This window comes from Chelonia mydas, chromosome 7 (genome assembly GCF_015237465.2).
Source record: "Chelonia mydas isolate rCheMyd1 chromosome 7, rCheMyd1.pri.v2, whole genome shotgun sequence".
Classification (NCBI taxonomy): Eukaryota; Metazoa; Chordata; order Testudines; family Cheloniidae; genus Chelonia; species Chelonia mydas.
In genome coordinates, this window is record NC_057853.1 from 117,244,762 (window position 1) to 117,271,589 (window position 26,828).

Below are 26,828 nucleotides of genomic sequence, written 5' to 3' on the forward strand. Positions count from 1 at the left end.
TCTCTGAAACTTTAATACTAGATTACCGAATATGTTTAATGAGGCCAAGAATGAGCAAACTCCCACCTACTCTAAGAGAAGCTATCAACGCCCCACACTTACAGTTCAATTGGTGCAAGGATGCGCACCACCGACAGGAACATAGCGTGGACACACAAAACCGATTTAATTACTGCAGTGGCTGTACGCTGACGTAACTTAAGTCGACTTAATTTTGTAGTGTAGATTTGCCCTCCATTGTATTTTGTTAAATTTTTGTGTTTCTAAATCTCTCTTCCCTCTGTATTCCAGCTACCTGGATTCCAGCTCAGTGCTGCGTATGCAAGAACATAACATTGTGTGTTTGAATTTAATAACTATTTGAGATTGTCAAATAACAGGCTCAAATGGAATTATTTAATCAAAGATTATCAATCAGAGATTAGTACAACACTATACAGAGTACAAAAAGAACAAATGCATTACCATCCTTGGTGTAAGGTAAAGAGCTGGCCGTTGTCTCTCTCTTTTCTGTAGCAGTTTGCACACCCGATCTAATTCCCAAAACTGCTGTCTTTTTATGGGGTATGAGACCAAAAAAACCCTTCTTGGAAGGAAAAATACTTTCGCACGATGAATTTCACTGTATGTCCTGTTTTGACAGCTTCCTTTTACCTCATTACTGATGGAATTTCTTTTATGGTATCTTTAGTTTAAGTGATCAATAAGCTAAAGGGAATTTTAATCCGGTCATTATTATTTGTTTCATTCCTTATAGAACCATCTGCACTAACAATTACCCCTTATCGACCACCCAGTCCATTACAGAAAACACATAGCACATATTCCTTATCCATCATCCAACTTTGTTTATACTTTTCCTAGTTTGAGGGTTCTTTTCCCTGGACATCTACACACCCACAGACTTGAAGGCACCAGCCATAAAGAAGTACAGTTCAATATTTGAATTACATAAAGTTTCTGAACACAGGTCACTCACAGGTTAAAAACCAACACTCTGGGCCTTAGAATTCAAACACACACTTTGCTAATACCATGAAGATTTGGGGAGAACAGTTCATATGTAAATAAGTTTAATATACAAGAAAAACTGAAAGGGTTAATATTTCCTAACAGGTACCAACAATAAGAACGGCCATATAGGCTCAGACCAATGGTCCATCTAGCCCACTATCCAGTCTTCTGACAGCAGCCAGGGCCAGATGCTTCAGAGGGAGTGAACAGAACAGGGCAATTTCAAGTGATACATCCTCTGTCGTCCAGTCCCAACTTCTGGCAGCTGATGGTTTAGGGACACATTGTGCATGGAATTGTGTCCCTAACCATCTTGGGCTAACAGCCATTGATAGACCTGTCCCCCATGAACTTAGCTAAATCTTTTTTGAACTGAGTTATACTTTCAGCCTTCACAACATCCTCTGGCAAAGAGTTCCACAGTTTGACTGTGTGTTGTGTGAAGCAATACTTCCTTATGTTTGTTTTAAACCTGCTGCCTATTAATTTCATTGGGTGACCATTGTGTATTGTAAAGGGGCAAATAACATTTTCCTATTCGCTTTCTCCACACCATTCATGATTTGTCATTTCTTTTCAAAGCTCTTTTCATTTTCTTTTATAGATTGATTAGGCTCATCGTCATTTTACTTCTAGTAGGTGGCCTGATGACAGTCCCCAAGGGTTAAAATGAGGGAAAGTGAAATCTTAATACGCCTGCTCTGTAAAAATCCTTGAGCTTTTAAAGCAATCAGCAATGCTGAACATTCTTCCTGCGTGTACTGTACTCGATTACTGCAATAATGAATCGTAATACACTTTGCAATGATTCACCACAAGGTACATGTACTACATCCGCAAGCTAAGAGGGAAAATGACGGAGGCTCTCTCTTTGAAAGGCCACAATTGCTTAATTGTCTAAGAAAACAGCCACACACGTTTACCGGTGTGTAGAGGGGACAGGGCTGACCCACCTAGTTTCATAGTTCAAGCAGACCAACACTCCTGGACTACATTACATTAATGCAAAGCAGGTTCTCCCACTTTGTTGTTATTAATTACCCTGGCTCCTTGCACCAGGGCTTAGACGCACCCGCAGCTATCCTCACGATTAATAAATTATTTGGACGGGACATGTCAGCTGCAGGAGAAAACAACCTCTGTAAATAAATGGCAGCTCTTCAAAAGGGCTGCAGTTTTGTGCGGAGTCAAACAGAACAAAACGTCGGCATCGCTGCAGAGTAAATGGAGCTCTAGAGCAATAAACTGATAGCGGCCAAAACACAGCATGTAGGAAAAGAAAAAAAGGTCAAATCAGACAGACAAGGTAAAGGGGAGCATAGGGCTCAGAGGATCAGTATTGGAAGACAGGCCTTTCCCTCTCCGACCAGTGGGTCAAATCCAGACCAGGTTGATAATAGCCAAAGGAGGTTCGTATGACCAGTTGATGACTGGCTGTGGTCTGACCATAGCACTGGGACACAACAACTCCACAGGTCTAATCCCAGCTCTGACAATTCCTGCTGTAACTTTGAGCAAATCACTTCCCATCTTCCTCGGCGCTGCGACAGACTTCCCATGTGAACTAGGGCAAGTCACTGAGCCACTCTACGACTCAGTTCCTCGTCTGTAAAACAGGGACAGTCCTACTTAGCTACCTCACAGGTGTGTTGTGCAATGTTCGTAAAGCACTTTAGCTGTTCCTGTTTTATACGTCCCATTTGTATGATAATGTATCTTGCCGTGAAAGTCCAATCCACTACTCCTTACAACAGTCATAGCTCGACTATTACTGTAAAACGCACTCTCATTTTTCCTTTGTAGGGAAGTGCTAAGTGTTATTGTGCCTGATCCCAGCCCAGTTCATAGTGGACAAGTGACCAGGCCCACAAACAGGCAGCCCTAACTTGCATTGTGCATGGCACGCCCAGCCAAGCATGGGGGTGGGGAAAACACATAGGCGCCAACTCCGGGGATGCTCTGGGACTGGAGCACCTATGGGGGAAAAAAATGGTAGGTGCTGAGCACCCACCGTCATCCCCCCTATCAGCTCCCCCCCCAGGGCCTCCCACCCACTGGTGGGTCCCATGGATCAGCGCCTCCCCCTCCCTCCCAGCACCTCCTGCCAGCCACAATCAGCTGTTTTGCAGCATGCAGGTAGGAGGTTCTGGGGGGGGGAAGGGGTGGAGCGAGGATGCAGCACACTCAGGGGAGGGGGCAGAACTGGGTGGGAAGAGGCAGGGCGGGGGTATGGCAGGGGCAAGAAGAGGCGGGACAGGGGTGGGACCTTGGGGGAAGGGGTGGAGTGGGGGGGGGGCTGGGGCAGAGCTGGGGGTCGAGCCCCCCCTGGCGCTTTGGAAAGTCGGCGCCTATGGGGGAAAACAGTTTTGGGGGGGGAAAAAACATGGAAGCCCTTTTTGCTCTGAAATGCAACCATTTTAGATATCCTGAATTTTTTCACAAAACTTTTCCTGAAAAATTTCAAACTAAACAAAATTGAACATTTTAATGTCGGGGGGGGGGGGGTTCGTTGTTCCCCTTTTCCTTCCTCTTCTCTCTCTCTCACTCCACTCCCAGCCCCTCACACACTTTCTATCTTTTTTGCCATGCACCTGAATGCTGTCCAGGGTTTTGCTATACTGAGCCTATTTAAAACTTCCCCATCTTTTGCAATGGAAATGCACAGCAAAAGTGACAATGAAAAAGGGCAGGTGGGGGTTGGGGGGGGGGAAATGTGGTTCTCATTCATTCTATTGTAGCAGTGGCAGAAAGATTAAAGCAAAAAAAGGACGAGAAAGGGCTTAAAAACAGAATTTTGGGCATTCTGAAAAACTATAATCTCTCGGTTTGGTGAAAAACTGGAAAATTCCAAAAAACAGACATTTTGTCACCACAATCTCTCCTTGCACAACTGTTTCTTAATTTAAAAACATTTCCTCAGAAAAATATTTCAAGCTAAAAATGTTGAACAGCTGTAGCCTGAATGGGCTGCGGAGAACTAACTCCTTCTATTCTACAGATTCACGAGATTTCAAGGCAGAAGAGACACTTGTGATCATCTTCCGACCTCCTGCAAAATGCAGACCATAGAACTTCCCCAAAATAACTTCTAGTGCAGATCTTTTAGAAAAAAATCCAATCTTGATTTTAAAATTGTCAATGATGGAGACTCCAAGTTGTTCCAGCGGTTAATTATTCTCACTATTAAAAATTTACACCTTCTTTCCAGTCTGAATTTGTCTAGCTTCAATTTCCAGCCATTGGAATATGTTGTATCTTTCTCTGCTAGAGTGAAGGGCCTATTATTGAATAGTTGTTACCCATCATGTAGGTACTTACAGACTGTGATCAAATCACCCTGTATCCTTCTCTTTGTTGAGCTAAATCAATTGAGATGTTTAAGTATCACCATGAGACAGGCTTTCTATCCTGCAATCAGTCTTCTGGCTCTTCTCTGAACCCTCTGCAATTTGTCAACATCCTTCTTGAATCGGGGGAATCCGAAGCAGACGAAAAGAACTGGTAGGGGGTAGAGCCCTGCAGCAGGACTGGGATCCCATGGGTCCCAAGCACCCGCTGCCATAATAGCAGGAGCAAAAAAAAATTCTACAAACAATGCGGGAGCAGGTGAGAGTGGGTATTGCGGGGTGGGACAGGAATGGGATTAAACAAATTTTAAAAATAATCCCCCGCAGGGCTCTAATAGGGGGTACAAATATACTTGCTTGCCCTAAGCACTAAAATGCCTAGTTACAGCACTGGCATTTAATAAAGGGTTCTTAAACTAAACCCAATCATCACTCACATTTTTCTATTACATTTTTCCTCCCAGCTGATCTGGCTCATAATTGTTTTCAGCTTTGTGAAATTGGCCCTTTTAAAACATCAACTATATGTAGTACAGGTCTGGGCTTTGTTCTTTTGCACATTCTGATACCATTAATTTTTGGTTCTGTGATCAGTTCCTCTCTATCTGTCAAGGCAAGGTCTGATATAGAATCCCCCTGTGCTGGGTGCTACACTGTTTGAGTTAGCAAATTGCCATCTATGATATTTAGAAAATTCTAAAGATGTTTTAATATGAGATCATTCTAACTGAAGTCCCACACGATCATGGCAGATTTTCACTACACATAGGTGTGTAAGGAGCCAGTCCTCATTGTGAGGAGTATGTACTGTGCCTTCAAGAGCAGAGAACATATTAAAGAGAAGGGGATTGGTCTAGGAAGAACCAGCTGGAATCAATCCAGAGTCAGCTTCGCCAGTTGCGTTGCCCGAAGCACATAAGAACGGCCATACTGGGTCAGACCAAAGGTCCATCTAGCCCAGTGTCCTGTCTTCCAACAGTGGCTAATGCCAGGTGCCCCAGAGGGAATAAACAGAACAGGGAATCATCAAGTGATCCATCCCCTGTCACCCATTCTCAGCTTCTGGCAAACAGAGGCTAGGGACACCATCCCTGCTAATAGCCTTTGATGGATCTATCCTCCATGGCTCTCCTTTGTCTTATGTAACTCTCTTTTAGTTCTACTACAGCCTAACTGCTCAGAGTCTTGACTGTGCCTCCTTCTTATCAATCCACAAAACAACACAAGGTACCAGAGTGAGGTGGAAGTGAGGGCAGAGCAAAGACCACTGTGGTGAAGGAGCAGAGGAGTCATCTTGGAGATGGAGCAACTAAAAGCCCCCAAGCAGTGGAAACTCTCAGGTAATGCAGCAGACCATGGGCACCAAAACACCGGGGGGGCGGGGAGAGGGGGGGAAACAGGAGGTCATGGCCCCATCACTTTTGAAAGTGAGAAGGCTATATCGGGGATGGAAAGGAGCGAACGGCGGGGTGGGGTTTTGGGAAGGAAGAGGCAGCACGGGAGCGGGGCCTCAGGGGAAGAGGAGGCATGAGGGCAGGGCCTCAGGGGGAATGGATGGGGCCTCAGGGGAAGGGGCAGGTCAAGGCCATGATTCAGGTGCTCATAACCCCCCCCCCCCCCCCCCCAACACACACTTTTAGGAAGCTTCGTCACTCCTCCAGCCAACTCCTGGAAGACTTTCAAACAGAGTTTTGATAGATTAGATAGATAGATATGCAAGCAACTGGCTTTGGTGAGAAAGACCAGCAGAAAACAGCAATCTTCTTAAACATTGCAGGACTTGAGGCAGTGGATGTCTGTAATAGCATGCAGCTACGTCGGGTAGAAAGAGCAAGTTATGACACAATTTTGCAGAAATTTGGAAGGTACTGCACACCTAAGAAGGGTGAAATGTTAGAGGTATAAGTTTCACCTCAGAAGACAAAAGGAAGGCAAGTCCTTTGAAGAATTCCTAACGTAGCTGAAGCTAAGGAGCCAAACCTGCAGCTATGGACAGTTAACATATTCAGTTATAAGCAATCAAACAGTAACTGGAGTCAGAGATCCAAAGCTGCAGAAAGGATGATTGGAAAACATGGATTTCACATTGGATAAAGCAGTAAGTTCATGTCAGGCAGCAGCAAACACTCTGAACAGAATAAAAATAGTGGAAGGAAAACAGGACACTGCCACTCTGGATAGAACAGTGGTCCCCAAACTTTTTTGTTCATGTCCCCCCTTACTGGGTCCGAGCGTCCCCGGGAGCCATGGTCGGGAGCCAGGGCTGTGAGCAGGGCCACGGTTGGGGCCAGGATCCGTGGTTGGGAGTGGGGCCAGTGCTGCAGCTGGGGCCGCAGCTGGGAGTGGGGCCAGGGTCAGAGCTGGGAGCTAAGGGCTGTGGCAGGCAGTGGAGCTGTGGCCAGGAGCCGGGCCGAGAGCAAGTGGCCAAGGCTGGGACCGGACCTACAGCTGCAGCTGGGGGCCTTGGTGAGGCCAGAGTGGAGATGGTCAAGATGGCCACCCACCAGTCCAGAAGAAGGAAGCTGAATGGGCAGTGAGAAGGGATTCTCTGAAACTTTGTGACCTTTTTCTGTTCCTTTGTCCATGCATGTATGTGGCACAGAGTATCTCTAGACGGCATCCGCTGACTCCTGGGACTCCTGCTCAAAGCAGTAGGAATTATCCAGGGTTCTCTAGCTTCCTATCATAGAATATCAGGGTTGGAAGGGACTCAGGAGGTCTTCTAGTCCAACCCCCTGCTCAAAGTAGGACCAATCCCCAACTAAATCATCCCAGCCAGGGCTTTGTCAAGCCTGACCTTAAAAACCTCAAAGGAAGGAGATTCCACCACCTCCCTAGGTAACCCGTTCCAGTGCTTCACCACCCTCCTAGCGAAAATGTTTTTCCTAATATCCAACCTAAACCTCCCTCACTGCAACTTGAGACCATTACTCCTCGTTCTGTCATCTGCTACCACTGAGAGCAGTCTAGATCCATCCTCTTTGGAATCCCCTTTCAGGTAATTAAAAGCAGCTATCAAATCCCCCCTCATTCTTCTCTTCCGCAGACTAAACAATCCCAGTTCCCTCAGCCTCTCCTCATAAGTCATGTGTTCCAGTCCCCTAATCATTTTTGTTGCCCTCCGCTGGACGCTTTCCAATTTTTCCACATCCTTCTTGTAGTGTGGGGCCCAAAACTGGACACAATACTCCAGATGAGGCCTCACCAATGTCGAATAGAGGGGAACGATAACGTTCCTCGATCTATTGGCAATGCCCCTACTTATACAGCCCAAAATACAGTTAGCCTTCTTGGCAACAAGGGCACACTGTTGACTCATATCCAGCTTCTTGTCCACTGTAATGCCTAGGTCCTTTTCTGCCGAACTGCTGCTGAGCCATTCGGTCCCTAGTCTGTAGCGGTGCATGGGATTCTTCCGTCCTAAGTGCAGGACTCTGCACTTGTCCTTGTTGAACCTCATCAGATTTCTTTTGGCCCAATCCTCTAATTTTTCTAGGGACCTCTGTATCCTATCCCTACCCTCCAGTGTATCTACCACTCCTCCCAGTTTAGTGTCATCTGCAAACTTGCTGAGGGTGCAATCCACACCATCCTCCAGATCATTAATGAAGATATTGAACAAAACTGGCCCCAGGACCGATCCTTGGGGCACTCCGCTTGATACTGGCTACCAACTAGACATGAAGCCATTGATCACTACCCGTTGAGCCTGACGATTTAGCCAGCTTTCTATCCACCTTATAGTCCGTTCATCCAATCCATACTTTTTTAACTTGTGGCAAGAATACTGTGGGAGACCGTATCAAAAGCTTTGCTAAAGTCAAGGAATAACACCTCCACTGCTTTCCCCTCATCCACAAAGCCAGTTATCTCGTCATAGAAAGCAATTAGTAAGTCAGGCATGATTTGCCCTTGGTGAATCCATGCTGACTGTTCCTGATGACTTTCCTCTCCTCTAAGTGCTTCAGAATGGATTCCTTGAGGACCTGCTCCATGATTTTTCCAGGGACTGAGGTGAGGCTGACTGGACCGGATCCTCCTTCTTCCCTTTTTTAAAGATGGGCACTACATTAGCCTTTTTCCAGTTGTCCGGGACCTCCCCCGATCGCCATGAGTTTTCAAAGATAATGGCCAATGGCTCTGCAATCATATCCTCCAACTCCTTTAGCACTCTCGGATGCAGCGCATCCGGCCCCATGGACTTGTGCTCGTCCAGCTTTTCTAAATAGTCCCGAACCACTTCTTTCTCCACAGAGGGCTGGTCACCTCCTCCCCATGCTGTGCTACCCAGTGCAGCAGTCTGAGAGCTGACCTTGTTCGTGAAGACAGAGGCAAAAAAAGCATTGAGTACATTAGCTTTTTCCACATCCTCTGTCACTAGGTTGCCTCCCTCATTCAGTAAGGGGCCCACACTTTCCTTGATTTTCTTCTTGTTGCTAACATACCTGAAGAAACCCTTCTTGTTGCTCTTAACATCTCTTGCTAGCTGCAACTCCAAGTGTGATTTGACCTTCCTGATTTCACTCCTGCATGCTTTAGAAATATTTTTATACTCCTTCCTGGTCATTTGTCCAAACTTCCACTTCTTGTAAGCTTCTTTTTTGTGTTTAAGATCAGCAAGGATTTTACTGTTAAGCCAAGCTGGTCGCCTGCCATATTTACTATTCTTTCTACACATCGGGATGGTTTGTCCCTGTAACCTCAATAAGGATTCTTTAAAATACAGCCAGCTCTCCTGGACTCCTTTCCCCCTCATGTTATTCTCCCAGGGGATCCTGCCCATCAGTTCCCTGAGGGAGTCAAAGTCTGCTTTTCTGAAGTCCAGGGTCCATATTCTGCTGCTCTCCTTTCTTCCTTGTGTCAGGATCCTGAACTCAACCATCTCATGGTCACTGCCTCTCAGGTTCCCATCCACTTTTGCTTCCCCTACTAATTCTTCCTGGTTTGTGAGCAGCAGGTCAAGAAGAGCTCTGCCCCTAGTTGGTTCCTCCAGCACTTGCACCAGGAAATTGTCCCCTACAGTTTCCAAAAACTTCTTGGATTGTCTGTGCCCCACTGTATTGCTCTCCCAGCAGATATCAGGGTGACATGGACAAAGGAACAGAGAAAGATCACAAAGTTTCAGAGAATCCCTTCTCGCTGCCCATTCAGCTTCCTCCTTCTGGACTGGTGGGTGGCCATCTTGACCATCTCCATTCTGGTCTCACCAAGGCCGCCAGCTGCAGCTGCAGGTCCGGCCCCAGCCTCAGCCACTTGCTCATGGGAGTACCAGGGCCTACGATCTAGTAACTTCTGTTAGTTGCCGGAAGAAAGCCTTGTCCACCTCATCCCCCTGGTCTTGTGGTCTATAGCAGACTCCCACCATGACATCACCCTTGTTGCTCACACTTCTAAACTTAATCCAGAGACTCAGGTTTTTCTGCAGTTTCATACCGGAGCTCTAAGCAGTCATACTGCTCTCTTACATACAGTGCAACTCCCCCACCTTTTCTGCCCTGCCTGTCCTTCCTGAACACTTTATATCCATCCATGACAGTACTCCAGTCATGTGAGTTATCCCACCAAGTCTCTATTATTCCAATTACATCATAATTCCTTGACTGTGCCAGGACTTCCAGTTCTCCCTGCTTGTTTCCCAGGCTTCTTGCATTTGTGTATAGGCACTTAAGATAACTCGCTGATCGTCCGGCTTTCTCAGTATGAAGCAGGAGCCCTCCCCTCTTGCGCTCTCCTGCTAGTGCTTCCTCCCAGTATCCCACTTCCCCATTTACCTCAGGGCTTTGGTCTCCTTCCCCCGGTGAACCTAGTTTAAAGCCTTCCTCACTAGGTTAGCCAGCCTGCTTGCGAAGATGCTCTTCCCTCTCTTTGTTAGGTGAAGCCCGTCTCTGCCTAGCACTCCTCCTTCTTGGAACACCATCCCATGGTCAAAGAATCCAAAGCCTTCTCTCCCACACCACCTGCGTAGCCATTCGTTGACTTCCACAATTCGACAGTCTCTACCCCGGCCTTTTCCTTCCACAGGGAGGATGGACGAGAAGACCACTTGCGCCTCAAACTCCTTTATCCTTCTTCCCAGAGCCACTTTATCCCTTTCTGATTCTCTCAATTTGACCCTATACTCTCTGCCCACCAATCCCAATCCAATACACTAGGACATTTCACAAGCAGTAACTTCTCCCGCCACTTTCACCCCTTAAAGATGGGTTTGAAACCTGCAAAAGGACAGGTTTGTTGATCTGTTGGTTGCTTACACCGCTGTGAACCGTAATGCACTTCAACTGAAATTGGCAAGAATTTTGAGAAATAGAAAGATGGTCCAGGTTATCCCCTCCCTGCTCGAGAATCAACATTTCTTTGTTGAGATGGATGGTCAGAAAAGGCACTGGCACATCCAACAGAAAGGATTACCCCAAGGGTCAGTGCTATCACTCTTGCTGTTTAATATCTACATGAATGATCATCCAGGATTTCCCAATGTGCAGATTCATTTATGCAGATGATCTTTGCATTGCCACTCAATCAGAAAGATTTGAGAACACGGAGCCCGTTTTAACTGGCTCCTGCGTGTACTTGGAAAATACTATCACACATGGTTCCTGAATGCCAATTCTAGTAAGACACAAGCGTGCACCTTCCACTTCAAACACCACCATCAGGCCCAGCAAATACTCCACGTATCGTAGGTTGGTACAATCCTTGAGCATTCTAAACATCTGGTGTACCTTGGGTCACATTAGAACAAACGCTGACATTCAAAGAGCACAGGAACTTTGAAACTGACTCCCACACGGTCACTTTAGTGTCTCAGGGGACTGCAGCACCATCCATGAGGCTGGATGCCTTCCATAAAAAGGAGACACAAAAACAGGTGCATGATCTAAGACATCCACCGTGTAGACTCATTCCATCATCTAAGAGGCTGAAGTCCAGAAGGAGTTTTACCTGTGAAAATCCCTTACCTCAACATATCAACGCCAGGCTACAGAATAACAAAATGGTGGGAAATGCCGATGACCTTGGAGAATCTGGTTCCTTGAGAATAACTCCCTCCAGTCACTGACCTCAAATGAAAACACAGGGATACTCTAAGTCGAGTGAGAGCTGGGTTAGCAAAGACTGGTGACAGTATGACCAAGTGGAAGCTGGAGATGTGGATGTGGAGAGTGTAGGCAAACACCTGAACATTGCCTCATCCAGAGCCCATGTCAAACTACTGAACTCCTGAGGAACTATTTGAGAGTCATAACACCAGGTCTTGGCTGCAGTTCTGCAGTGACATGCTTTGAGGACCTCTCTAAGGGGTCACATCTAAACCCTATAAATTCATCCAAGTTTACTATCATTGTTAAGACTAATGCAGACCAGTGCTCTATTCACAGACCATCAACATGCACTAATGATTCTTAGGGACACGACGTGGCATGGGATACAGTTTAGAATTAAATTCTGGTCATATGTTGGAAGAGGTTTCTCCTCAGTAATGCCTCAATATCCCACGGAAAATAGAGGCCCCAATTCTTAGAATCAACGTTATTCAGAACAGCGTTCAAGCAAGTGCTTATCTTTTAGTACTGAAACCAGTAAGCCTTAAGCACACACATAAGTTAAGCATTTTCATAAGTGCTTTGCTGAACTGGGGCCTGAGAGAGCAGCTCCCTGTACTCCTAAAGATACATTAAGTAAAACTGAGGGAGGCTTGTAATCTGATCCACGAGGTCAGGGTTGTTGTTTTTTCCAATGCTGTTCATTAAACTTGGATGCATGAAACAAAAGGGTTTTACTGGAATGGTTGGCAAGAGCTCTTTGGGGCAGGGACAATCATTTGTTATGTTTGTACAGCCCCTAGCACAATGAGACCCAATCTATTTGTGACCTTTCAGCACTATTCCAGCTTAAATACTACATCACAAGAGAGATCGGGGTGTGCTTGGAATTTTCAGCAGAAGCTTGTGTCCCGCAGGAGGACTTAATTAAACACAATGAAGATTTCAGTCTGTCAAGTCTCTTCTTTCCTGTTCTAATTTCCAGTGCACATGACTGGCATATGAATTCATTTATTAGTGGCCATCTTGCAGAACAGCACCAATTTTCCTGGATGTCCTTTTTCCAATGAAGTCCACAGAGGAACCTCAGACTGGTGTAACATCTTGCAAACTGAATATGATTTGCATTGAGGCTGGTGAATTTAACCTTTACTTGAGAGTTTAAAATCTGTTGGTTTTTTTTCTCTGTTTTGTATTTATTTATTGAGGTCATTTCTACCAGTAGCTGTCACTCATGAAATTTACCCGAGTTACAACCCTGGAGACTGAAGATTTGTTTATTTTTTTAAATACCCGCAAAACAGACACAACATATGCCTCCGGACTGCAGATTTCTCACACAGAAAGTCCACTACTTTGCCTCATTCCTGATACCCAACAGAGGGTAGGTCAGTCTCCATGATCATTCAGTCCCTGGTCTCTCAGCTGAGGCAGTTGACGCAAGAGCGAGTTGCCTTCCATTGCACTTATCTCATGCCTTCCAGGGGATCTCAAAGTGCTTCACAAGCATGAATGAATGAAAACCCATCACCCCACATGGTGATTTTGGAGAAGGGTTAATGAGGCCCAGATAGATTAGGCTGAGCTACAAGAGCTCAGTCAGTCAGTGGCAGAGCCAAGAATATAAACCAAGAGTCCTGACCGTCAATGCTCCAGCTACTGAAGACACTCACTCCCGTGTGTCTGTGTGATTATTTTTTGTGATGCTGACACCCATCCACCGCACTAAGACCCACCAACTCCTTCCATTCATTACACCAAACAGCAGTCAGACGTCCAGGACTTTCTATTCACTACCACCCAGGACTGCATTTGAACTAGGTATTCAAGGATGAGTGGTTCCTTATCAACCTATTCTACTCCCCACTTCAGAAGAGCAGCCTGCAAGCTTCCAAAGGTGGGCAAAGGCCCCTCGTTCATTCTTAGTCCCGCATATTCATTCCTTTGAATTCACCCAGTGAAATGAATAGGCAGCAGGTTTAAAACAAACACTCGGAAGTACATCTTCATAGAGTGCACAGTCAGTCCCTGGAACTCATTGCCAGAAAATGGTGTGAAGGCCAAAAATATAACTGGGTTAAAAAAAAATGAGGTAAGATCATGGAGGATAGGTCCATCAGTGGCTATTAGCCAAGATGATTAGGGATGCAACCCCATTCTCTGGGTGTCCCTAAACCTCTGACTGCTGGAAGCTGGGACTGGACGACAAAGTAGATCACTTGATAAAGTGTGCTGTTCTGTTCACTCCCCTGGCATCAGTCACTGTCAGAAGACAGGAAACTGGGCTAGACAGACCATTGGTCTGACCTAGTATGGCCATTCTTATGTTCTTAGTCTTCCACAACCTGTCTCATCTTGCCTGGTGCATTGAGCTCTTCCTTGCCAGAACCGCAGGGCACAAAGTCCTCCACCATTAATGCAGTTCTGAGTATCAGCCCATTACAGGGGCTGCTCAGGAGGATGCATAATCAACAGCCTCCCCATCAACACCTCCCAAAAGATGGCACGTTAAAGCCTGCACGAGCAGCAGTGGAAAGGGCTACTGTTTTACTAGCGTGCTTGCTAATAAGAGGGCCTGATCCTGCAAGCTACTGAGGCCCTCCTTTAAAAGGCTCAGACCATCAACTCCCATTGAAATCAACAAGAGTGACCACAGGTCCAGGTTTATGGTCTGCCTGTAAGATGTACCGTGCTGGTGTTGAGACAGAAGCAACAGGCAATAAATAGGCAATACCCCTCATTGGGCCAACAAAAAGCCAGCGAGACGAGCTTTGGAAAACCACAAATTGACTGATTCCCCATTTATCCCACTCCCTGCCTATTTATGTATGCCCCTGCAAGGTGGATACAAAATGGCTGGGTAGCATTTCACACTCACTGTGCGGTGGCATAAATGACTGCCCAAGGAGCAGGGCAATGAAGAATCAGGCCTCCTACCTTCCTCAGGAGTGTGGAATTACAGACAGAAAGAGCGACCTGTGGGAGAATCGCCATAAAAGGGCAGGCTCCCTCTAGTCTAATGTCCTGACGCCAATAGAGGCCCATTCACGATGCTGCTGAGGAATCTCCATCAAGCAGTTATGCCCGGAGCCGAGAGTACTTGCTCAGGCAAAACTGCCATTGGCTTCCTCCTGAGCCCACCTCCTAGGAGAGTGGATTTGATGCATGGACATCAAAACACTCAGTCTCAGCGTGACTACCAGGAGGAAAGATTATGTATTTCAGATTCAATTTCACACAAACTCCACCGCAACAGGCTCCCCATTCACAGCTCCAGGTGCCCTTGACACACATTTAGAGACACAAACACACAGAAGATGCAGAGTAAAAATCCAGCAAAGTGGCAGGAAGAAGTGCTTACCATCTTACCACTCCGCATTTGTCACATGGACATTACAGCTGAGTCACTCCCCTCCACGTACTTCACCACCAAACCCACCCTGCACTCATCTGCCTCAGCCCTTTGCCAAGGCTCACTCCCAGATGAACTTTGCAGCATGCCTAAAGGGACAAGAAATTCAGGCTGTTTCAGACCTTGGGATGTGGAGTTAGAGCTGTCCAGAGGAAAGGAGGCTTCCCATAGAACACTTTGCCAAGAGTAGTTTCAAATGCAAATTCAGCTAAAAAAGCTTTGCCCCAGACACCTTCACCCTTGGAAGAGAAAAGAAAATCAAACAGCTTCATCTCTAGGAAGCACCGAGCTCTCGGATAGAAAAGAAACCGTGGTGGGCGACAGTAAGGAGGAATTCTGGCTGACAGACCAGCTTTCCTGGGGACTTGTCCTGCTGCTGGCACTAACATGGGACAGCAGCTCCGATGCCCCAGATTGTGACTGCCCCACAAGGAAGTGAATTGTCCTTGCATCCTCTTCCCCACCCATTATAACCCGAGCAGAGACAGACGATTCATTTCCCCAGTGTAAGTTCAGTGAGGTCCCTGCATTTGCTTATATATTATTAGGTGTTTGCATAGCACCATCAAAGCTTAAGAGGATCACAGTGGCTGTCATCTCATTTTTACAGCTAATCACAGCATATCTCCTGCCTTGGGCTTGACTGGTTTCTGCTTGTGGGGTGCGGGTGATGTGAAGGGGCTCCAGGATTGCGGTAGGTGGAAAGAGACGTTTTACAGCTTGCTTTGTCTTCTCATTTTGCATTTGGTTACGCGGGCCAGTTGCACCTTAATCACGTTGGTAACTAGGCCTGGTCCAAAAGTGATCCATCAAAACTTTTACCTCCTGTGACCAAATGCATCCCTGTATTCAGACTCTCCACACTCGTGTAATAAGGTGACGCCTCCCCAACAGAAAGTCAGGTTTTGGACCAAATGAAAATGTGCACAGAAAGTATCTCCTTTTTTCCCCTCAATTTTCCCTTTTTCCCCTCAATTTTCCCTTTTTTTTTCTTTTTTTTTTTATAAACTAAACATCTTAAAACTGAAAAATTTAATCAAAATAATGAGCATTTTTCAGGTTTTGGACCAAAAAAAAAAAGGTTGTCAACAAAAGTTGAGATTTTCCATTGGTGGGGGGAAGGGTGACATTTTCTGACCAGCTGTTTGCGACACAGGTGAAAGGTCTTCATGGCAAGCCGGCACCCTAAGTCTGCAACTGCATCAGAGACTTAAAGGGTACAAATTTAAGATCTAATCCTAAAGCCCTTAACATGAGCAGTTCCATTAAAGGCCAAATAAATTTAAATCTCTCATAGATTTATATTAGTCATCAATGTAAGCAAACAAATCCAGAAGACATATTAAGCCAAGTTCTGCTCCCAGAGACAACAAGGTACAGTCAAAGTAATTCTCCAGGAGTCAAAGGAGCTGCATCTAAGTTACACCAGTCACTGAGAACACAATCAGTAAGAAGGTGCCATTTTTACACACCAACTTCTCTGACTGTAATATCATATTTTAAAAACAAAAAGCAGGATACCCCTTCCACCCACCTTCTGATGAGTGCAATTGAGATGGCTGGACTCTCCCTTCATTAGCTGCTGGGGCTCAAACAAAACACTTCTCAAACCAACTCCATCTGAATGTTGCATTTTGTAATCCCTGCATCTCCATGATGTGTCCACGCAAGCACACCATGGCAATGATTGATCGATTCTCAATATTCCATCACTTATGATATTTCCAAGGTAAACAACTTCCTTCTCCATTGGGAAATAATATCCAAGCTAAATCAGATTGCAGGGTACTAAAGTCAGAACCAAGAAAGTTCGCCTCCCCTGTATTAATCTTAAACTGTTTATGATAGATCGAGATATTGATTCTCTGAATCTAATGAGAATAGTGTGGTCTGAAATAACTTTAATTGATAAGGGAGGAGATAAAAGAACCAGCCCCTTGGAGATTTGTATTTTATAAAGGAACAAAATACTCAGCAGTAACGCATTTCAAACCCATGTTGGGGTGGAAGAAATCTTGGCTCGTGCTCTGAATGTTAAGGAGCATATATGGGGGCTCTGCCCCATTTTGACACCAAGATAAGCACCTGGGTTTTAAAAACCAAAACCCACAACCTCTGCACATTGAGAGCATTGTGGAAAGCCCAGCCATGAATGAGATGCAATGGGAGATGTTGAGCCTGATTCACATTACACTAAAACCACTCTGGCCATGTAAAGGGGCCTTAATGGGTAGTGAGTTCCGGTTACACTGTAACTGCCAGAGCAGTCTATAGGGACCTGTTGGGTGCTCGGCTCTTTTGAAACTCTGACCTTTAGAAACAATAAAGAGATGATAGGCCGAAGAACTGGATGGCTCAGGAACTGGTAATGGAGCTACACAGCCACTCAGTCTAGGATACAAGAATGAATACAGCCCAGGTCCATGGGACCGTAAGTTGTAACCGATGTGTTGACCTGCCTGAAGCAAGTTTATAGCCTCCTTCCAGTTTCCAGTGGATGGTGGCCCACACCAAAGAGGTATTGACCAGTCCCTTCTCAGCATCCTCAGCTCGAGGTCAAGGAACAAACGGAGCTGGAGATGCCATTATGTCCGCTCCTCCTAAATGTGACCCATGCAGATCAGGATTGGAGCTCTGCATGGCTGCTGCGTGCACTATGCACAAGTGAATGATTTCCAGCCTCCTCCAGGGCTGTCACTCTGGCACCACTGCTAACATGCAATTTGTTGGGGACCAACTCCCCCTTTGGGTTGAGGGCAAGGTGCACTCTCCACACATCTGCTTCTATTCCTCCTCCTGCGAAGGCTCTGTGCTGTAGAACGATGAGTGGAACTAGAAACAGGTTCAGAAGGGGACCTAAGCTTGGTGGGACACCACAGGCTCAGAAATGCAAGTTGGGGCCTGGGGTTTCTATCACACAAACTCTAGAACCTCAACATGTAACCCTAGCCTCTCAGCATGCGCCATAAGGCTCTGCCTCTTGCAACTCTGCCTGCTATGGCACTCCCAGTCCAGAAACACGTACCGCGGCCACCATACCTCCAACCTGAGGGAAGTCTCACCTGAGCCCATCGTAACGTGGGTGGCAGGACAGAGGAGCGGTTTGCTTCTTCCGCATTCCCATCCCATCCCCGTGCTGTGAGCAGGAAAGCAGGGCTGAGAATTCAGTTCTCCTAGATACTAGACTACATGGTCCATTTCTGTCCCTGCTTGGACACGGTCTAGCTGACTCCACAAACCTTGCATCTCTACTCCACTCCACTCCCTTCAGATTAGCACTCTCCATTTAAAACTACATTTGAAAACACCTCTCTCTGCCTTGCCAGTATTGCAATTTCCCTCCCCCTTATTCGTCCCAATCCTGCACCAGTGAATGGCAATGTTCCCTTTGACTTAACCTCAAGCAGCATAGGATCTAGTGCCCTCTGGATTTTCAAGAATTTCAAAAGCCAGATTCTGCTCCCACTGAAGTCAGCGGTAAAACTCCCACGGACATCCATTGTATGGAGTATTGTTCTGGCCATATAGGTCCCGGGATATGAGAGAGACAAGGTGGGTGAGGTAATAACTTTAATCCAATAAAAGATATTACCTCACCCACCTTGTCTCTTTAATATCCTGGGACCAAGATACCTGCAACACTTCATACAACAATGGAAGATATCAAATTTTGCCATCTGAAATGGAAACTCCATAACATGAAGAAAAAGGAATCAAAACTTAACAGCAACACTGACTTCCAAAGCAAATTCAAGAAACAAAACATCATCCCCAGATGCTTCACCATCTATAGCCCTCTGACTACTACATACAACTCCAAATATGCTGAAGAACAGCTCTGCAGAAGGACTTCAGGAAAAAAAACTGAGGAACCACTTACTGCACCTAAGATAAGAACATAAGAATGGCCACACTGGATCAGACCAAAGATCAATCTAGCCTAGTATCCTGTCTTCTAACAGTGGTCAATGTCAGGTGCCCCAGAGGGAATGAACAGAACAGGTAATCGTCAAGTGATCCATCCCCTGTCGCCCATTCCCAGCTTCTGGCAAACACAGGCTAGGGACACCTGGCTAATAGCCATTGATGGACCTGTCTTCCATGAATTTATCTAGTTCTTTTTGAACCCTATTATAGTCTTGGTACTCCAAGTATTCCAGAAGGACAAGAACAAGAAATGACCAGGAAACCTACCTGGAAATCATGCAAGAAACCCAAAACAACTGTCAAAGCAGAAGTTGGTCCAATACAATATATTACCTCACCCACCTTGCCCACCCACACATAGACATCCGTGAGAGCTGAGTTAGGTTAAGACCAAAGTGCTTTAGAATATCCCAGCCTGAGTCTTTAATTACATTATTTCACCCTGCATTGCTTTTCTCAATGCTCTTGGCAGAAAAGATGCTACGTAGATTATTAGTCATAGCAAGGCATGAGTTCCAAAAAAATCCCTTTGAAAAAACCAAGGCAGTTGAATTATATGGAAGACATTAATTCACCTAGAAAGAATAGTGATGCTTTTTTGACTAGCTATGGCTTGCTCATGAACTCTGATTAATTCCTGTCCTTTTAAGTCACAATCTTCTAAATCTGCTCCCTCTTGCCTTCCTCCATCCCTCAACCACAAAAAAAATTGTTGCTCAAAGGTTTTCGGATTTTTTTAAAAAAAGATCAGTGAGGAAAAACCGTTTCTCAGTGGTTGGGAGAAAGGCGCATGTTTTGTTGGAGACAAGAGAGATAACAAGGTTCTCATAATGTTTGCTGACCTGAAAAGAAAACATTGCATTTACAGTAGTGTGAAGGGAATCTGTTCAACTAATTCATTTTCATTTGATTCCCCTGTAACGTTAAGAATATACCCCTTTATGTGTCCCAGATCAGATGCCATTCCACATCAGAGACATGCTGAGGCACAAAGGGCATTGTCACGCCCCATTAAGTATTAGTGGACTTTTCTCAACCAATTCAAGTATTTAAAAACTCCATGGAAAACACATTAATCAAGCAGATCCTCAGTTGTATAAAATGATGACATTTTTAAATGTACCATATTTAATATGAAATGGGCTGTCAAGCAGCCCAGACATGCTAGATTGGCATAGTCCATTGAACTTCTAGCCTTATGAATAATAGCTGAAAGCACTGACTTTTATGTGTGAGTGTGTGTACACACACACACGTTCCTGTCTCTATAAAAAAATTAAAAGATAAGACTTAAATATAGCACCGATTGCTGAATTCAGCATAGATTGTAATCCGAGCAGCCTCATAAAGCCTGTTTCAGAACAGAATAAGACTGATTTGCCTATGTGAGAAAGCCAATATATATATTTACACGCTTCATAAAATTTATGGTGCATATTTTAAAATAGATGTGACAAAGGCATTTGCAATTTACAAAGGGGCTACTTTTCATGATCTTGCAAAGATATAAGCAGCAGGAGGTGTTCCAGTTATGAATTAAACAGCACAGATCCACTGGCGGACGGGAATGGGGAATGATTCGCTTTGAACGTCGGGTCCATGCGGGGATGGATAATGTGAAACAACACAGTGCCACAAACATCTTTCAAGTGTATATAAGTAATGAAGATTGAGGTGGAAGGCATTAGGTGCAAATTAATGACTAGCCTAAAACTTAACTGTCCTTTTCTGTGTCGTGCTCCATCATCCTCTCCCTACTGGTCATTAATCCCTACAGAAGCTCCCTTCTCTTCCTTGATTGCTACTGCTGGAAGCTAATATGGAAATCAGCTATTTCTGGACTATCCTCAGTATGTGTTAGATATATGCACACATCAGGATCCCAGGGAACCGCCCCCCCCATGTCTGATCTCCTCAGAGCTCAGATGGGAAACACGGATAGGAAACCAGTAAGGAATATCCTGAAGCTGCACAAAGTGGTGCTGGTTTTTTCATAGTGGGGGGCTCTCCCTTCCAAGTTAGGACCTCAGCATGTGTATGCACACAAGGTCAGATTCTGATCTCAGTTATACAGGTGTAAATCCATTGGACTGACTCCACATTTACACCCACATAACAAAGCAGAATTTGGCCCATCCTCTGCCCAGGGAAGTTCTAAAGCTAATGATATGCCATTCCAGTTTATGACTCACAGACGCCAGGGTAACAGGTAACTCCCCGCAGGGCATCAATGGAGTTAGCCCTGCAAAAATTCTCCCCACTGAAGTCAAGGCGATTATTCCAGATGTACACCAGCGGGAGTTCAGAATCCGGATCCCGCAAGACAAGGCTAGCTTGTATGCTAGGCTAGGAAGGAGTGAGCTTAGCTGAGGGGAAGGTAAATAAGGAAAAGTCATCAACTGGAGGGTTCAAGATAAAGCAGCCCCTCAAGCTTATCTGACCTCCTCCTGCCGCCATGGTGGGCACATTAAGCTCCTTTTGCACACCAGCTGACAGTGACGCTGCTTTCCATGTCCATCCGTTGTTATACCAGCTTCCATCCAACAGCGATCTCGTGCGCCACCCACTGCTGCACAAAGCGTTTCACAAAACCAACATGTGAAACCAGCATTTCTTTTCATGGGGCTTGCAGGCCCTTCAGTGTTTCAAACTCCTCGGGGCGCTCTCATTTGAAAGGTGCAGAATAGACGCTGACTACGAGGGAGCTTGTCTGGTGAGCCCAACTTGCTGCAAAGATAAAATACATGTAGGCTTTCGGGAAAGTAGTGCCACTTTAAGACTGCTCAGGGATGGAGGCAACATGATGGAATATCTGCTCTTCTCTCCCTTCACTACTGCTGAATACCAGATCAGCCTGCAGCCCAGCTACCAACCTGGCCAACACATCCCAGACGAAGAGATCTTGCAGAAGCGTGAAGCTATTAAGAGCAGTAGATGAAACACATAGGTACTGTACCAGAGCAGTAGCTCAGTGAAGGCCCCTCAGGCACGAGAGACATCGCTCGATGGATTGACGAGCTGAGCAGAGACAGAAAGAACGTTTGGATGCTACCAAGGTCTGCGTCTCTCCTCACTGGCATCACAGGAGCATGGGATTTGCCATGTGAGATCAAGACAGTTGGGCCATCAACATCACTACCTTGCCCCCAGTAATGGCCAATGCCAGATGCATTAGAAGATGATGAGCCCCGTCTCGTAATGCAGCAAATCAGTTGTGCAATGCTGTATACGGAAAAGAATACTTCTTCAGGTCCCCGTGACAATCAGCTAACACCAGATTCCCCCTATGTTAGCCTGCCTGATTATAAATGTCCTGTGTTGTAGAAGGATGCAACCATTTGAAGTCCAGATGTAGTGTTTCCCCCGCAATGTCCTGCCCCAGTGAATTCTGCAAGCTGAGAACACACCCTCTCTTCTCACAGACGGTGGTGAAGATCATGAGTGATGCCTGTGAAATCAAGGGAGCTACACTGGTGTAAAACCCAGGGACTGATTCTCTCTTGCTCTGCACCTTGTGTATTCATTGACACCAGTGCAAAGTGAGTGTGACATGTCACTCTTCTGATCAAGTGGCGTTTTCCACTCAGTGGTATATATGACTGCACAACCAAAGAACCATTCCCCACATGGATAGAAGAGGAGAATTAGGCCACCGTCGGAAGGAGAAGTGATTTGCCTACAGTTTCACTGGATGATACTTATTCTATTCTGGGACGGAGTCAACAGGATAAAAAACTAAGAGATCATCCTCTCTGACCAGACCACAGCCTCCCAAAAAGCCAGTCCCCATGAAATCAAACCAGGCTCCAGCCTGATTTTTATTTCTGTTTAGGCTTTTTTTTTTTTTTCTAAAGTTGTGATCCTGGTGCCTCTCCCTTCTACAAAAGGCCTTTATTCACTGCTGTCCCTCTTTAGTGCTGGCGGAGCTCATTCTGCTGCTATCCTTCAAGCTAAATCATGGGACTCTGCTCTTTCAAGGTGGGGAGGAGAGGAGATTGTTTGATTTAGGAAATTGGGCCCCTTACTCAAATTGCAGGGGCTACATGCAGGATTTTCCTATTGTCTGTGGGAAACAAGAAGTCAAGTTAGAGAGAGAGAAACTCCTTCTAGTACAGATATAGAACACAGCACCATTAGGCAAATGATTATTACGGTTAGTATTTCGGTAGCATCTGGAAATTACAACTGGGGCCCCACTGTGCTAGGTGCGGTACAAACGCATTGTTAGAGACAATTCTTCCCCCAAAAAGCTCACAAATGAAACAGACAACAAATGGTAAGAGGAGAAACAAAGGTGGGATGACTTGCCCAGGGTTACACAGCAGGACAGTGGCAAGGCTAGGAACAGAGCCCAGGTGCTCTGTATTAGTATATAGGTCTGTTTGTTAGCCTGGGATAGAATTTTGGGTTTGACTTTGTGAGACTCATCTACCAAACTGTGTAAACAAGGGACAAAGACACCGTGATGTTGCTTCTGCCTTATCAGCTGAATTTGTTAGTACAATGGGAACAGATAAGAGCAGTTAAAGTGTTACTTTAAGATTGCCTCAACCCTTGTGTAATGAGGCCTTCGCTTGCCCTCGTGCAAAGCGGTCAGAGACCTCCTCCAAGTGCAATCAGGAGTGCTTCTTTTATTCACAGTGTCAGCTCCCACCACCTTCCATTTACAGACAGTTATGGACCGGGGGACAGCAAGATTCTCCAGCCAGCAGGGATGCACAGCCTGGGATGACTCCCTTTCCTTCCTGCCAGCTTTATATAGCCCCCGGCTAATAAGGCCCGCAGGTGCTCCTCTTTCACCAATTAAGCATGGCATACTCAGCCAGCCCCAATTAATCCTCCTTAATTGGAGCTGGGTTAACAGGGGCCTGGCTCAGAGCCTCCTGGCCAGCACTTTGTTACATGCCTTCCCCTTAAGAACCGCAAGGTCCGGCCAACCTCAGCCCCTCTGCCTGGGGGGCTTCTCTGGGTAAGTTCCCTGCTCTTGGCCAGGAGATCCCCGGCATCCTCTCCTTGGGTTTTCTCCATCCCCCTCCTGCAAAATGTACACTGGTCGGGGAGTGGCTGCCCCCATAGTTCTGCCTCTCCCGCAGGTGTTCCTTCCCCTGTTCCCCTTTACTTTTGGTAGGGGATCAGGATCCATCCCACCATCCCTGTGCCTCAGTTTTCCCCGCACCACCCAGTGGGTTCTGAGTCCCTTTCCTGGGGAGCAGTGTTGTGGGGTGCTCCAGTTGCCCCTGTTACCCTTCTAAGGGGCTCAAACTGGCCAGCTCCCCCATACACCCTTCCCGCAGGTCTGCCTGCTTTGGGCTCTGTTGTCTAGGAGTCTCCTCTTTGCTATTTCTGGGACTTGGCTTGTCTTCCCCATTTGGGACCCTCAGTTTAGGGATATCTGCCCCCTCCTTTGGGGTGCCCCTCTGCTTTCTTCTAGGTAGTGGGCCCCAGTCCCTACCTAACACGACCGGGTATGGTAGCCCCTCTAGTACGCCAACCCACTTCCATTTGAAGCGGCCCCTTATTTCAAGGGGTATCTGGGCCACCAGGCAAAACCTCTTGTCCCCCTGAATGCATTTGAGGGCCATCTCTGCCCCTGCAATCAGCCAGTGCGGCTTCATCATCCCCCTCGGTACCAGCGAACAGGCTGATGCAGTATCTATCAGGCCTTTTTGGGGGTTCCTCCCAATCCTCACTGGGATGGTGGACAGTTTCTGCCCCTCTTTCTACCCCCCAACTTGAGTCCAGCCACAAAACTCTGCCCTGATAATGGAGCGTGGGTGGGCTATCACATTTTGTGTGTCCAGGTCTCCCACACTGCCAGCAAATAAGCTTGGCGGGCCTCTTGGGTGCTCTTCGGGGCTCCCCCTTTCTCTCTAGGCCTTTCCCGGGAAAAGGTTCTGCCAGTCTCTTCCCCGACTTCTTGTCTTTCCGGGGTCGGTCCTCCCTCCGGGGACCCTCTGCCTCGATATACTCCTCGGTCAGCCTAACAGCTGCCTCGACAGTGCCAGGCTGGTGACGCCTCACCCAGACGCGGATGTTCTCAGGGAGGCTTTGCAGCGACTGTTCTAGGACCAATGTGTCTATCATTTCTCCCACTGTGCGCGTCTCCGGCCTCAGCCAGTGGGTAGCCCAGTCCATTAGTCTCTGGGCGTATGCCCGGGGCCACACCCCCACCATCCATCGGGCCGCCCAGAACTTTTGGCGGTACCGCTCCATCGACAGGCCCGCCCGGTCTCGAATGGCTGCCCTCACCGCCTCTTAGTTCTGGGCTTGCTCGTCGCTCAAGGCCACACAGGCCGCTTGAGCCTCCCCCATCAGGTATGGAGCCAGTCGGAGGGCCCAGGTTGCCCTCTCCCACCCAGCGCCAGTGGCTACCCGCTCGAAGGTCCCGAGAAAGGCATCCAGATCATCCGCCAGGCTCACTTTACAGAGTCCCCAGCCTGGCGGTCGGGTGCTTCCCCTGCCACAGGATTCACCACTCGTTGCAGGAGCTGCTGTTGGATGCCAGTCTGCTCCCATATGAAGTCCTGCAGACTCTTCTGTTGCTCGGCTTGCCAGGTCAGTAAGGCCTGTCTCTCAGCCTGGGGGGACTGCTGAAAACTTTGCAGGGCCTTCTGCCTCTGCTCCTGCTGTTTGACCAGCCATTGCAGGGTCTCCTCCGTGACCGGGCCGCCAACCACATTCGCTGGCTCTTGGATCCCGGACGAGCCCCCACTTGTAACGAGGCCTTCGCTTGCCCTCGCACCAATCAGAGACCTCCTCCAAGTGCAATCAGGAGTGCTTCTTTTATTAACAGTGTCAGCTCCCACCACTTTCCATTTACAGACAGGTGTAAACCAGCAACCTGGGGGACAGCTAGTTTCTCCAGCCAGCAGGGATGCACAGCCTGTGACCCGACCCTTGCCTGCCTGTCTGCCAGCTTTATATAGCCCCCTGGATAATAAGACCCACAGGGGTCCTCTTTCACCAATTAGGCATGGCATACGCAGCCAGCCCCAATTAATCCTCCTTAATTGGAGCTAGGTTAACAGGGGCCTGGCTCAGGGCCTTCTGGCCAGGACCCTGTTACACCCTATCTCAAGGCAAAGCCAAGCAACCAGTCGGGAGTGGCAAACGGGCTTGTGGGGGAGGCATAAAACACAAAGACCAAAGAAATGCCCGTCCCTGACCGCAGCACAACCTCACTCCTTACCCCTCCCATGGAGTACAAAAGGGGTGGGATGAAGACCCCAGACCCAAAATAGAACATGACCCTAAGTTGTAAGGGGTGGGTCTGTGGGTGTGCATTGCAGGTATATTTACTAAGGAGGAAGAGGGAGGAATAGGGAAAATGGGAAATGAGAATGGGGAAGGAGGAAGAGGGACATAGGCAAGGCTCTGCAGCATCAGAGTTGGGAAGGGGGACATGGAGTGAATGCTCTGTGGTGTCAGAGCTGGGAAGGGAACACTGGGAAACAGACTCTGCCGGTGTGTAGAGCTCTGGATATGCTTGTTTGGAACTAACCCCAATAAACTTTGCCTTGCCTGCACTTCAGACTTCTGGTCTTCTGCTTGCTGTCTGTGTGACAAGAACCAGAGGAGAGGGTGAAGGGAAAGCCCTCTAACCCCTTGGTGCCATGACTTAGATACATCACGCTGGACAGGCAAGTTGCAGCCAGGTAAGTCCCCCTCCCCAACAGTCCACACAGCTGCTTGGAGGGGGTATGGCGGGATCTCATGATGGTAGTTGCAGGTTCTTGCAAGCTAGGCTAATGGTCTTTTTGGATAAGTGGATACCGAAGAATCAGGGCTCATTCCAGGTGCGGGGGTCAACCTGGGATGAGATTAAAAAGGAAATGGGGATGGTGTTATGGGACCCAGAGAGATGGGGGCTGGCTGAAGAGCTCACCCTCCTTGGTAAATGGGTAGCGGAAGGAGGTCTGTGCCCTTGGGGACAGGATGCCCTCCAGGGAAAGGAGGCACTTAAGACCTCTTGTAAGAGGTTTGAAGTAAAAACAGCATTATGGGAGGCTGCCAGTAATCTTTCAAGTTTGGTGCTACTCCAGCAAAGGCAACTGGAGGGTTGTAAATTACAGTTAGGGCTGGCTA

General features: G+C 47.0%; 1 long non-coding RNA gene across 1 annotated transcript in view; it reads left to right on the forward strand.

The window, feature by feature from the left end:
• Nucleotides 1-26,828, forward strand: part of LOC122466689 — a 36,125-nt gene that overhangs the window by 2,751 nt on the left and 6,546 nt on the right. Inside the window, exons 2-3 of the long non-coding RNA XR_006292397.1 lie at nt 5,519-5,701; nt 26,276-26,398. This is a non-coding gene — a long non-coding RNA (uncharacterized LOC122466689). The remainder of the gene's footprint in view (nt 1-5,518; nt 5,702-26,275; nt 26,399-26,828) is intronic.